Raw genomic sequence first — 13,296 nt, forward strand, 5'->3', positions numbered from 1 at the left:
CCCAGCCACGACACCACCAATCCTAAATAAAAGGCTTTATTGCCTTCGCGAAAAGTATATTTACAAGTGTTTACAAATATTAGACACCACCACCCTCCACCCAACCATGAAACCACCACCCTCCACCCAACCACAATGCCACCACCTTCCATCCACCCAGCCACAACACCACCACCCAGCCACGAAACCACCACCCTCCACCCAACCACAATGCCACCACCTTCCACCCAGCCACGAAACCACAACCCTCCAGCCACAACACCACCACCCTCCCCTCAGCCACGAAACCACCATCCTCCCCTCAGCCACGAAACCACCATCCTCCCCTCAGCCACGAAACCACCACCCTCCACCCAGCCACAACACCACCACCCTCCACCCAGCCACGAAACCACAACCCTCCACCCAACCACAATGCCACCACCTTCCATCCAACCACGACATCACCACCCTCCACCCAACCACAACATCACCACCCTCCATCCATCCACCCAACCAACCTCCACCCAACAACGACATCACCACCCTCCACCCAGCCATGACACCACCCTCTTACAAGTGTTTACAAATATTACTGACAACAGTCATATAACATTAACAATGACACAAAAACAACTGGGGATTAACAAAGGGTAGGAGAAGGACCATGCGAACGGTGTTACAACAAAACACAGCCCTATTCTTCCCTACACCTCTGACCTACCTATATCACATACTAACTAACCTACCCGGAACCTAAACTACCTGCTACAGAACTACGGGGCGTGACACCCGCTCGCTTCTTACCTAATGTTTTTAGACAGCGGTTATCTACGTGATGTAATGTATACCCCAGGGTATCTTACCTAGTCCTTCTCCCGTGGCAAGGAAAAGAGAAAACAGGGGTCCATCAACACACTAAACCCACAGCTATGAACAAATGAAACAATTTCAGATTATAAACAAACTAGTCAAACAAAACACCACCCCTTCCCTCTCTCACTACACATGACAAAACACACATTAAGTAGGAGATGATCTTCTGGGTTTGGATGACAGCTGATTGAACACAGGTGAGGGCTGACGAGATAACGATGATGGACAGGACCCAATAACTAACAGGGGAGGAACCACATGCACACCACTTCACCTAGGGGGAGACAGACAGAATTAAAACAAAAACAGACACAGGACATAATACAAAACATACAAGTCTGTAACACTTGCACACATACAGACACCACCTCCACTTACATACATACACCTCCTCCACTTACATACATACATACACCTCCTCCACTTACATACATACAGACACCTCCTCCACTTACTTACATACACCTCCTCCACTTACTTACATACATACAGTCACCTCCTCCACTTACATACATACAGTCACCTCCTCCACTTACATACATACAGTCACCTCCTCCACTTACATACATACAGACACCTCCTCCACTTACATACATACAGTCACCTCCTCCACTTACATACATACAGTCACCTCCTCCACTTACATACATACAGACACCTCCTCCACTTACGTACATACAGACACCTCCTCCACTTACTTACAGTCACCTCCTCCACTTACATACATACATACACTCACAGAGAGTGACACAGATACACAGGCACACGCTACAAAATCGAATACTCTGTGTCCAACTGGAGTCCACAAGCTCACCGCTGACGTTGATAGGGAGGTTCAGGGCTGCTGCCGTGACGATGGACGCACAAACAGTGGCGGCAGCTCCCATGTCAGCCCTCATGGCGTCCATCCCCGAGGGCGGCTTCAGAGAGATCCCACCGCTGCCACCAGAGAGCAGAGAGAAAGGGAGAGAGAGGGTGGACAAGGTATGAGTGAGTGCCTGAAAGGTGATGTCTATCTGTTGAGGTGGAGGTGGTGGTAGGGTGAAGATGATGGCGGTGGTGAAGAAGGAGGTGTGTGTGTTTTACCTGTCGAAGGTGACACCCTTGCCCACCAGCAGCAGTGGAGTGTGTGCTGTTGGGGCAGCTGTTGTAATGCACCTCCAGGAAGACAGGGGGCTCCTCTGAGCCTTTAGGACACACTTAGGAACGCCCCCGTCTTCTGCTCCTCGATCCACTCCAGAGGCCTGGGAGAGGGGCGTTACACGTTTACACACACACACACACACACAAAGGTTGGTCAACACACACACACACACACACACAAACAGAGACGCGTACACACACACACTCACACACACACACACACACCTTTTATGGACGGTGACTCGGTCAGCATACGGCGCCAGCTTGAGTGTGTGGGAGTGTGTGTGTGTGTGTGTCTCTTCTCTCTCATCCCAACCCACGCCTCAGTACAGTGAACACAAAGAATAAAACACTGGACAGAATTTTGTTTTGAGAAAAGCAGGTTCCAGCAGGTGAAAGAGACACTTGGTTAAACACAAGAGCAGCTAACACAAATGGTTATGTACTACGCAGAACTAGGCTTGTAACTGGTAAAAGAATGTTTTCTTATCGTGCTGTCAAGCTGTGGAATGCTTTACCTGATTCCATTAGGTGCTTATCAAAAAAACTGTTCAACAAATGCACTTTTGTCAGATGCAGGGTTGGGGTTAGATGCAGGTTTGTCAGATACAGCCACCATTTTATCAAAGACATTTATAGCATTTTGAATTGGCTTATTTATTCAACATGGTGGACATGCGATCTCACACACACACACACACACACACACACACACACACACACACACACAATAATGACGAGTAAAACTCAGTAAAACTGCGCCCAGCTGGGTTGTGGCAGCAGTCATCACAGCCGTGACTGGTGCAGGGTGGAGTGTACTCCCGACCGCTAGGGGGCGATAGTATTGGTTTATGTGTTTAGTACTCTCTGTTAAGAGGTTAGAGTTAGGAGAAGTTGTGGTGGCCATTGTGGATGCCAGGTGGTCCGAGGATACACGCTGTTTCTCCTCTCTCTTTAGGACGTGTTTGCCTGTTATACGTAAGTCTGTTATTAGTTATATGTATCTTATTATCAGATTGTGGTTAACAGTAATCGTTCATGTTTGTTTATATCTTGTTATGTATGTCTTGTTTTGGTAATTGTATTTACTCATACGCTGTATTCCCACCCACAGGGTGTTGACATCTTTGTCTGAATAAATATTATAAACCGACATTGAGGAGTCTTCTTCATGTCAACACCATGAAGGTGGAATGCCCCTTCCCCGGCTGCGACTTCGAGACCAGAGACGTGTCCGAAGCACTCGCCATCGTCTTGCTGACAAACCATGGACATTTCCATCGAGGTGCGGCGGTTCAGACCCCAGCTCCCCGAGGCCCGAGGATGGAGCGGCCTAGGGTTGACACCGGCATCTCAACGGAGGAGTGGAACGTGTTCGTCCGGCGGTGGGAGGTCTTCCGGGCGGGGTCGGGCATTGGAGCCGCCCAGGCCCCGTTCCAGCTGTTTCAGTGCGCGGGGATCGAACTTGGAGACAGCCTGTTGAAAGCGGACCCGGACGTCGCCTCTGGGGCTCTAGAGGAACTACTTGCTGCTATGCGCTTGCTGGCCGTTGTCCCGGTCGCCACATGCGTCCTGCGCACAGAGCTGCTTCAGCTGCGCCAGGAACGCGATGAGACATTCCGCGCCTTTACTGCCAGAGTGCGTGGGAAGGCGGAGACGTGCTCTTACGTGGCTGTCTGCGAGTGTGGCAAGAGTGTGAGCTACACTGATCACATCATCCGCGATGTCCTTGTTAATGGGATCTACGACCCGGACATACGCCGCGAGGCGTTAGGGACGCCTGACATTCTTCTGAAGCCCGTTAATGATGTGGTCGCGCTCGTCGAGGGCAAGGAGATGGCTCGTAACGCCCTTCCATCATCCGCCCTGTCGGCTGTCTCCTCATTCCAGCGCTTGAGGAAGGACCCACAGCCAAACCCACAGCGGAGCCCCTCCTTGGCCCCGAGTCCAGCTGATGTGGCAAAACGAGCCGTGTGCCCAGGGTGTCAGAACACGTTCCATGTCTTTACAGAGGGGTCTCGCGGATGGAACATCAGGCCTCACCAGCTCTGTGTCGACTGCTTCAAGGCCCGTCGACGCAAGCGGCGGCTGCCACCATTTGACGGTCAGCAGGCTACCATGGGATCCGAGGTGTGGCTGCGGACGCCGTCTAACGGTCAGCAGGCCGCCCTGGAGTCGGAGCCAATCTCCCAGCTCTCGGTCATTCAGTCTGAGGCGCGCCCAGATCGACACTACGGGAACCATCGTCGGCGCCGCACAACGGCACCTCTCAGACTCGAGCACCATATCTTCTCCAAGGGCGAATGGAGGCGGGCCAGGCTGAGGGAACACCCCCGGGCACTGATCTCCGTCTCGATTGACAATCCGGTGGGTCAGGGGGGCGGCGCCGGCTGTCGGCCCTCGGGGAACATGGTGGAGGTGTCCGCCATCGCAGACACAGGTGCGCAGTCGGACATTTGGTCGTTAGAGGAGTACCTGTCCTGCGGATTCTCGCGTGACGACCTGCGCCCTGTTAGCCTCAGCCTCTCGGCTGCAAATCGCTCCCCCATAGCCATTGATGGCGCATTCTTTGCTACACTCTCGGCGGTCTCCAACGGCGGCGAGGTGTCGTCCTGCCGCTCAATGGTGTATGTGAGCAGCTCGGTCCGGGGAATGTACCTCTCCTATGAGTCGCTGCTCAACCTCAGCCTCCTGCCTAAGGACTTCCCAACAGGTGGTGAGGGGCGACCCAGGGACACGCACGATCCTGCCCCCCCTTCTTCGCCGGGTCGGCCCTTGTCTGTGAATGCATTGAGGTCCGCCAACGGCGGCTGCGACGGCCCGAGCGACCCCCATGACGCCGGGTGCTCGTGTCCACAGCGTGCAGTCCCTCCGTCACGCCCCGCGGCGCTGCCATTCTCTTGCGAGCCTGAGAACAATAGCCGGATGAAGGGGTGGTTGATTGAGAGGTATGCCTCATCTACATTTAACACGTGCCCCCATCGGGCATTGCCGTGCATGGAGGGGCCGCCCGTCGAGATGCATGTGGACCCTGCTGCCGCGCCGAAAGCGTGCCACACCGCAGCCGGTGTGCCTCTCCACTGGCAGCAGAAGGTCCACGACGACCTTCTCCGGGACGAGGCCCTTGGTGTCATCGAGCGTGTGCCGTACGGCGAACCGGTTACATGGTGCCACCGGATGGTGGTTACCCGGAAGCACGACGGGTCCCCCCGCAGGACCGTGGACCTTTCCCCTCTCAATAAGTTCTGCCAGCGTGAGACGTTCGCCACTGAGTCCCCATTCCACCTCGCACGTCGTGTCCCGAAGGGCACCTGGAAGACAGTCACGGACGCTTGGAATGGTTATCACAGTGTGCCACTGCGCGAGTCTGACCGTCATCTGACAACGTTCATCACTCCCTTTGGCCGGTGGCGTTACACCAGGGCACCACAGGGTTTCCTCTCGTCGGGTGATGGCTACAACCGCCGTTTTGACGCTATCCTCTCAGACTTTGAACGCAAGGAACGGTGTGTGGATGACACGGTCCACTACGACACCGACTTGGAGCAGCACTGGTGGAGGACCATCGATTTCCTGACACGTGTCGGGCGGTCAGGCGTCGTGTTGAACCCGGGCAAGTTTCAGTTTGCGCAGAGGAGCGTGGACTTCGCTGGCTTCAGGGTGTCGGACGCTACCATCGAGCCACTTCCCAAATACCTGGACGCCATCCGGGACTTCCCCAGCCCGGTCTCCACGACAGATATCAGAAGCTGGTTCGGCCTTGTAAATCAAGTGACTAACTACGCCCAGTTGCGCGATACTATGGCTCCTTTCAAGCCCTTCCTCAGCCCACGCTGCAAGTTCGCATGGTCAACCGAGCTGGAGGAGGCCTTCCAGGCGTCTAAGCATGCCATAATTGGGGCCATTCGCGAAGGTGTAGAGATCTATGACATGCAGAAGCGCACCTGCCTCCGCCCCGACTGGTCCAGGCGAGGCATTGGCTACTTCCTTCTCCAACAGCATTGCAGCTGTGCCTCGGGCGTGCCGGACTGCTGCCCGGGAGGTTGGAGAATCACACTCGCTGGGTCTCGCTTCCTGTCCTCCGCGGAGCAGCGTTATGCGGCTATCGAAGGGGAGGCCCTGGCCGTGGCCTGGGGTCTGGAGCAGGCACGATACTTCACGCAGGGATGCGACGATCTCGTCGTGGTCACCGACCACAAGCCCCTGGTGAAGATCTTCGGGGACCGCACACTCGACGGGATCACAAACTCACGCTTGTTCAGGCTCAAACAGCGTACCCTCCCATGGCGTTTCGAGATTGTTTACCTCCCTGGCGTGAGCAACCATGCCGCTGACGCTGCCTCAAGGCACCCTTCCCCCTCGGGCTCGGCTAGCGGCCTCTCCCTGGAACCGCCAGGCGTGCCTGACACTGTTGAGTTGGCACTCATGGCTTCCATCTGCGTCGATGCTCAGGAGCTCGGCGCCGTCTCCTGGCCCCTCCTCGCGCAAGAGACAGCGGCTGACGCATGCCTCGGCCGCCTGCTGGACATGATTGAGCACGGGGACGGAGTGGACGCGCATGACCCTGCCGTGGTGAGTTTGTCGCCGGTCTGTGACTCCATCTATGCGCAGGACGGGGTCTTGCTGTATCAGGATCGCGTCGTGATTCCCCTATCCCTCCGCGGGAGAGTCCTTCGACACCTTCATGCTGCCCACCAGGGGGTTTCGGCGATGGAGCAGCACGCCCGGGCCATAGTCTACTGGCCTGGGATGTCTGGGGATATCCGCACTGTCAGGACCGGGTGCGCGGACTGCAACCGCAATGCTCCATCACAGGCAGCTACGCCCCCTCTGTCATCTCCGCCACCGTCCACCCCGTTCGAGGCAGTGTTTGCTGACTTCTTTGATTACGGGGGCCGCCACTACCTGGTCGTCGGGGATCGGCTCTCAGGCTGGGTGGAGGTCCTGGGCGCTGCGGCCGGGACTGATGCTGGAGGCGCAGCTGGCCTTGTTCGCCACCTCCGCTCATTCTTCCGGACCTTTGGGGTGCCTGAGGAGCTTTCAAGCGATGGCGGCCCAGAATTTATGGCAAGCCACACTCAGGACTTCTTCCGCCTATGGCAGATCAGGCATCGTGTGTCCTCCGTCAGTTTCCCACAGTCTAACGGGAGAGCGGAGGTCGCTGTTAAGACTGCGAAGCGGCTTCTGATGTCCAACAGTGGCCCGGCGGGCAGTCTCGACCAGGATCGCTTCTTGCGCGCGATGATACAGTTGCGTAACACACCCGACCCAGACTGCAACCTCTCACCAGCACAGATCATTTTCGGTCACCCCCTTCGAGGCTCGCTCTCCTTCGTTAACAGGCTGGAGAAGTTTTCGAACCCGCATATCCGTCCTCTCTGGCGTCAGGCATGGGCTGTGAAGGAGGATGCCCTTCGTACGCGGATGTCCCGTACCACCGAGTCTCTGGGGGTTCATTCAAGACCACTTCGCCCTCTGGCACTCGGTGAGAGGGTGTTCATCCAGAATCAGCAGGGCCCGAGCCCCAATAAGTGGGACAGGTCTGGGGTGGTGGTGGAGTCGCTTGGCCACGATCAGTATTGGGTGAGAGTTGATGGCTCAGGACGCCTGACGTTGCGCAACCGGCGGTTCCTCCGTGGCTACACGCCAGTCGCCCCATGTACCCAGCGGCTGCCGTCGCCGCCTCCCCTGCCTCCTCCCTCCCTGGACTCTCTGCCCCTAGCTACCCCCTCTGGTCCAGTGGTGCCCCAGGGTGACGCCCGGCTGGGGACGGATGGGCCCCGTGTTGCTGTTCTGGGCCCCTCTCTGCTAGGGCCTTCAGGCGGGGCGTCGTCTCTCCCCGCACCCCTAGTTCCCGCTGGTGTGGCTCCCGCTACACCTCTTCCTGCGCCGTCGCCACTGCGGCCCGCCCGGCCGGCCCGTGCTAGGAGGCCACCTAAGCGATATGAAGCTGAGTCTGGCCAATGGATTTGAGCCCGTGGACCCACGTGGATTCGTGGCTCCCCGGTCTGGGGGGGATGCAGGGTGGAGTGTACTCCCGACCGCTAGGGGGCGATAGTATTGGTTTATGTGTTTAGTACTCTCTGTTAAGAGGTTAGAGTTAGGAGAAGTTGTGGTGGCCATTGTGGATGCCAGGTGGTCCGAGGATACACGCTGTTTCTCCTCTCTCTTTAGGACGTGTTTGCCTGTTATACGTAAGTCTGTTATTAGTTATATGTATCTTATTATCAGATTGTGGTTAACAGTAATCGTTCATGTTTGTTTATATCTTGTTATGTATGTCTTGTTTTGGTAATTGTATTTACTCATACGCTGTATTCCCACCCACAGGGTGTTGACATCTTTGTCTGAATAAATATTATAAACCGACATTGAGGAGTCTTCTTCAACTGGAAGGAGTGGGTGGAGTCAAGGATGACCCAGGTTGCGGACATGGGGACCTGGAGGAGAAAGTCACCAACCTTCCAACATTCATTCAAAATAAATACCCACACACATGATTTACTCTGCTTTATGTATTGTGCCATTTCAGTCTATGACCATTATCAAAAAACTCTAGATTGAATGACCCCAACAGCCTGGCTAGTACTAGGGCACTCACTCTGGCACGGGTGTGGCTCCCGACTGCTGCTGTTGGCTGGCCTCCAGGGACGGTCGTTGTAGAGCAGGGTAGTTCCTGAGGTGTGTCTTGCCTGGTGACGGTGCAGTGCTCTGTCCCTGACCTTTTTTTAATCAACCAACATCATGTAATTACTGTGGTATTATAGACTAAATGAATAGGTAAGCTGTATGATAATGACAGCAACACTTCTATAACGAATGCAATAAGTTGTCCCAAAGATAGCATAGTTACTCCTTACTCCTTCCTCACCATTTCGTCCAAGGGGAATAGGGATACATTTCATAGAAACAAACAGCGCCATGAATTAACAACGTCAATGTATTAAATAGACAATAGTTCACCTCCTTTGTGTCCGTCATTTTCACCACTGTCGTATTAACGCACACACATTAACAATAACACCACATCTATTTGGGATTGAAGCAGACTGTTTGTTTGCACAGAGAGGGTGAGTTGAGGATGTCGAAATGTCTGTTGACCGCGCTACGCTAACGCTATGTACCATCTTTCTAGTCCATGCAATAGCCTACCATTTATGTAGCAATGTTTTTATCGTAGTTAAATAAACACCCTCAAACTGCAGCTACTACGGACTCATGGTCGTTCCTTGGACTCAGGTGTCAGACAGATCTCCCTGCACTAGCCCTCTTGTTGTCTGATAGTCACATCACAGACAGATCTCCCTGGACTAGCCCTCTTGTTGTCTGATAGTCGCATCACAGACAGATCTCCCTGCACTAGCCCTCTTGTTGTCTGATAGTCACATCACAGACAGATCTCCCTGGACTAGCCCTCTGTTGTTTGATAGTCACATCACAGACAGATCTCCCTGGACTAGCCCTCTTGTTGTTTGATAGTCGCATCACAGACAGATCTCCCTGGACTAGCCCTCTTGTTGTCTGATAGTCACATCACAGACAGATCTCCCTGCACTAGCCCTCTTGTTGTCTGATAGTCACATCACAGACAGATCTCCCTGCACTAGCCCTCTTGTTGTCTGATAGTCACATCACAGACAGATCTCCCTGCACTAGCCCTCTTGTTGTTTGATAGTCACATCACAGACAGATCTCCCTGCACTAGCCCTCTTGTTGTTTGATATCACAGTGACGACGATACACAAGTGCAGACCTGTGGCGAGCCTAATGATCATAATAATAATGACCATAATGATGAATATAGATTTAAGATGATGACAGTTCTAGTCCGGGTTGGATAAGAACGCACGCCACACTGTCCTTGTAGAAAAATTAAAAGGTTTATTGTCCATAATCAAAAGTAATCCAATGAAACGAAAGGTAATAAAACAGACGGTAAGGTATGAGATTAAAGAAAAGCGTCAACGTGGTCAAAATAATGTTTTTTCCAAACTAACCTGTTTCCCTTGGCCCAGGTGCAACTAATTGTCTACCTAAACACACCTGGGCCTATGCTGTCACCTCACCACGTGATCAATTACGACTAAAACATGAATAATTCTATAACCAAAAACATTAAAACAAAACATTATTCATAACATAAATAAAAACCCAAAGTAAAAAAGCCCCTAATTTTTGTAAAACAGAAAATGATTAGCCTAAATCCTACATTATGGCTATCTACCAATCAAATGCAATCATACATTGTTATGTTATCAATATACAGTAATTAATTACTATTCATAAACCAAAAATAAGCATAACGCATCCAAATACATCATTACTACATAAATCATCATCAATTAGTTCATTACATTATTGTCAGGACATATCATTGTCATTACACATCATTCTCAATTAGAACATATCATTGTCATTACACATCATTCTCAATTAGAACATCATTGTCATTACACATCATTCTCAATTAGAACATATATCATTGTACAGTATTTATTTTTATTTTGTATATATAATAATCAAAGTCCATTTAAGTATGTGCATGTGAAAAGTAAAAAAAAAAAAAAAAGAGTTAGATAAAAAAAAGGGAGGTGAAAAAAATATCTTCCAGTAGAATGTCCATATTAGCACATGCCTAGAATTCAAAATGATTTCAACGTAAACATATTTCACCATTCCAAAATCATTTAACATTCCAATGTCTTTTCCAATAACATTATCTACTGTACATCATTTCTTTTACATACAGGATTCATTCAAGTGTGCTTAAGAACAAATTTCTTTTTTTCCATTTCAATATTCCATAAACAATATGGAATAACAACTTAAATCTGTTTCAAGCAAAAGGCATAATTTAGTAATAGGCTTTTCCAAATCATTGGTCTGTGTCTTTTTAAGCACAAAACCCTTATACTACTTCAGTGTCTGTAATGTTTCCCATAGACCATTCATTTCTGGGACAGATTCATCAACTATGAGGACTAGATCTCCAACTAAGAACGTTTCGATGGGGTTTATTCCACTTTTGACGTTGTTGCATTAGGGCAGGTATTCTTTCATCCATCGTTTCCAGAATAATACATTTTCCACATGTTCTCAAATGTTCATCCAAGACAGCCTGGTTCACGACTGTGTCAAAGTGCTCCAACCCTGCAGTATGCTGCTCAAGGTTCTCAACCACGAGCTGATCCAGTGGGCAATCCTGTGTGTCCATTGAGTCCTGTGTCCATTGAGTCCTGTGTGTCCATTCAATCCTGTGTGTCCATTGAGTCCTGTGTGTCCATTCAATCCTGTGTGTCCATTGAGTCCTGTGTGTCCATTCAATCCTGTGTGTCCATTGAGTCCTGTGTATCCATTGAGTCCTGTGTGTCCATTGAGTCCTGTGTGTCCATTCAATCCTGTGTGTCCATTGAATCCTGTGTGTCCATTGAATCCTGTGTGTCCATTGAATCCTGTGTGTCCATTGAATCCTGTGTGTCCATTGCAAAGTCGTTCTTGCTCTGCCTCCTTTCATGAGTTTCTTGAGGTTCTCAGCCACCTCTTTATTTGATGGCTTCTCATTCCCTTCGGCTCGGGAGATAAGAGCTTTCAGTTTCTGTCTCTTGTCCATCTGGTTTCCATCTTCACAGCCTTTGTTTGAGTTTGACTTTTAGGACTTGCTTTCTCCTTCAAATCCTTCTTTCCTGATTTAGGACTTGTTTTCTGTTTCAAATCCTTCTCGAACTTTCTCGACATGTGTAAAGGTCCTTGATGGGCAATATTGTTGGGCATGATCACATCCGGTTGAAGAAAAGGAAGGTTAATGTGGTTAAGCTCAGCTGAATTAGACTATTTTTAAAAGCTACTGATCTTCCTGTGACATCGACCTGTCTTCCAAGTTGGTAGCAGATATTCTGTTGACCTGTACAGTGGAGTCATTTACTTTTCCATTCTCCCCAGAGTGAAGCGGGCCATTGATAACCCAGCCGAGAATAGTTTTAACAGCATAAGGCCCACTACCTTCACTGTTAATGATTTTCCAGGATTCTAAAGCTCTTAGCGTTGACACCTATTAGTAGCCCAATGCTAGCGTCGATTGGTGTCAAGTCAACCTCCTCAAGGTAAGGCCATTTTCTTAGGTCTTCCTCCTTGGGAATGTTGTTGTGTGTCACAAAACATCAGGCAGTTTTAAAAATGTGTCACTGTCTAATGCAGCGATTTCTATGCCAGATATTTTAAAATTGGTTGTTGCCTTTTCTTGACCCATTGTCTTTAAAAGTATCTCTGTTTTCTTGCCAGGGGCATGAAGCTGCCGAGACAACTGCTTGGTGCAAAATGTTGCCCAGTATGGCTACTGGTTGCCATGGTGACAAATGTCTGAGTTGGTTTCTAGTATGTTTGTTGTATGTGTAGGATTGTTGGATGAGTTTTATTACACACATTGCATGTCATGCTCTTCTGGCAACTTCCACTCATGTGTCCACTCTCCAAACAGCCAAAGCACATTCCTTTCGCTTTCACTTTTTCGTTATTTGGTTTGATTTGGAATGTTTCACATGTTTCCAAGGAATGTTTCTGCTGTAGAATATGCAGGGCTTCGTGAATGCACTTGGGCTGCTGATTGCAGTAGGTGCTTGTCTGTTAGACTGCCACCTTGACGGCTCAGATGTAGACGTTGGTGATACAACTGTGGCAAAACTGCTCCCCCTGGTGGTCGATTTTGGGTAGGCTTTGTGCTGTGCTTTTTCATCCAAGACTCTAACCAAAGGATTTTGAATTTCCCCGCAGATAGGATCCAGCATGATTCTTTGTTGCTTATCAATAAATGCCAGTAAATCTCTAAATGAGGCGGTTTGTTTGTGGTAAATGGTGCAGGCAACTGCTCTCCACCTTTCTCCAAGTTTGAATTGCAACTTAGACACAATGATTCTTAAATTGGAGGGTGTTTCTAGATCGGTAACACATCCTGCATAGTGTTGAGACAACTTTTCAGAAAGATTGCATAATGATCTCATTCCAATAGCATCCTCTGCCTTGATGGCAGGCCCCTTCAATGCCTTATCCATGAGCGCAGATGTGATGGTGATTTTATTCCCAAAATGCCACTCAAGCTGTTCCTTAGCTTCCATGTACCCTTTATCAGGTGGCATATGCAAACAACTGCGCACAAGATGCCTTGGCTCTCCAGAGGTGTATTGTTCTAAATAGTAAAGTCTTTGTTGCATGTCCTCAGTCTCTGTTATTGTGTTTTGCCTTGTCATGACATCAGCAAGAGAATCGTTTTGAGATGTAGGTGTGTCATTGCCTTGAAAGAGCCTT

The sequence above is a fragment of the Nansenia antarctica genome, assembly GCF_963989245.1.
Source record: "Nansenia antarctica genome assembly, chromosome: 7".
Taxonomy (NCBI): Eukaryota; Metazoa; Chordata; class Actinopteri; order Argentiniformes; family Microstomatidae; genus Nansenia; species Nansenia antarctica.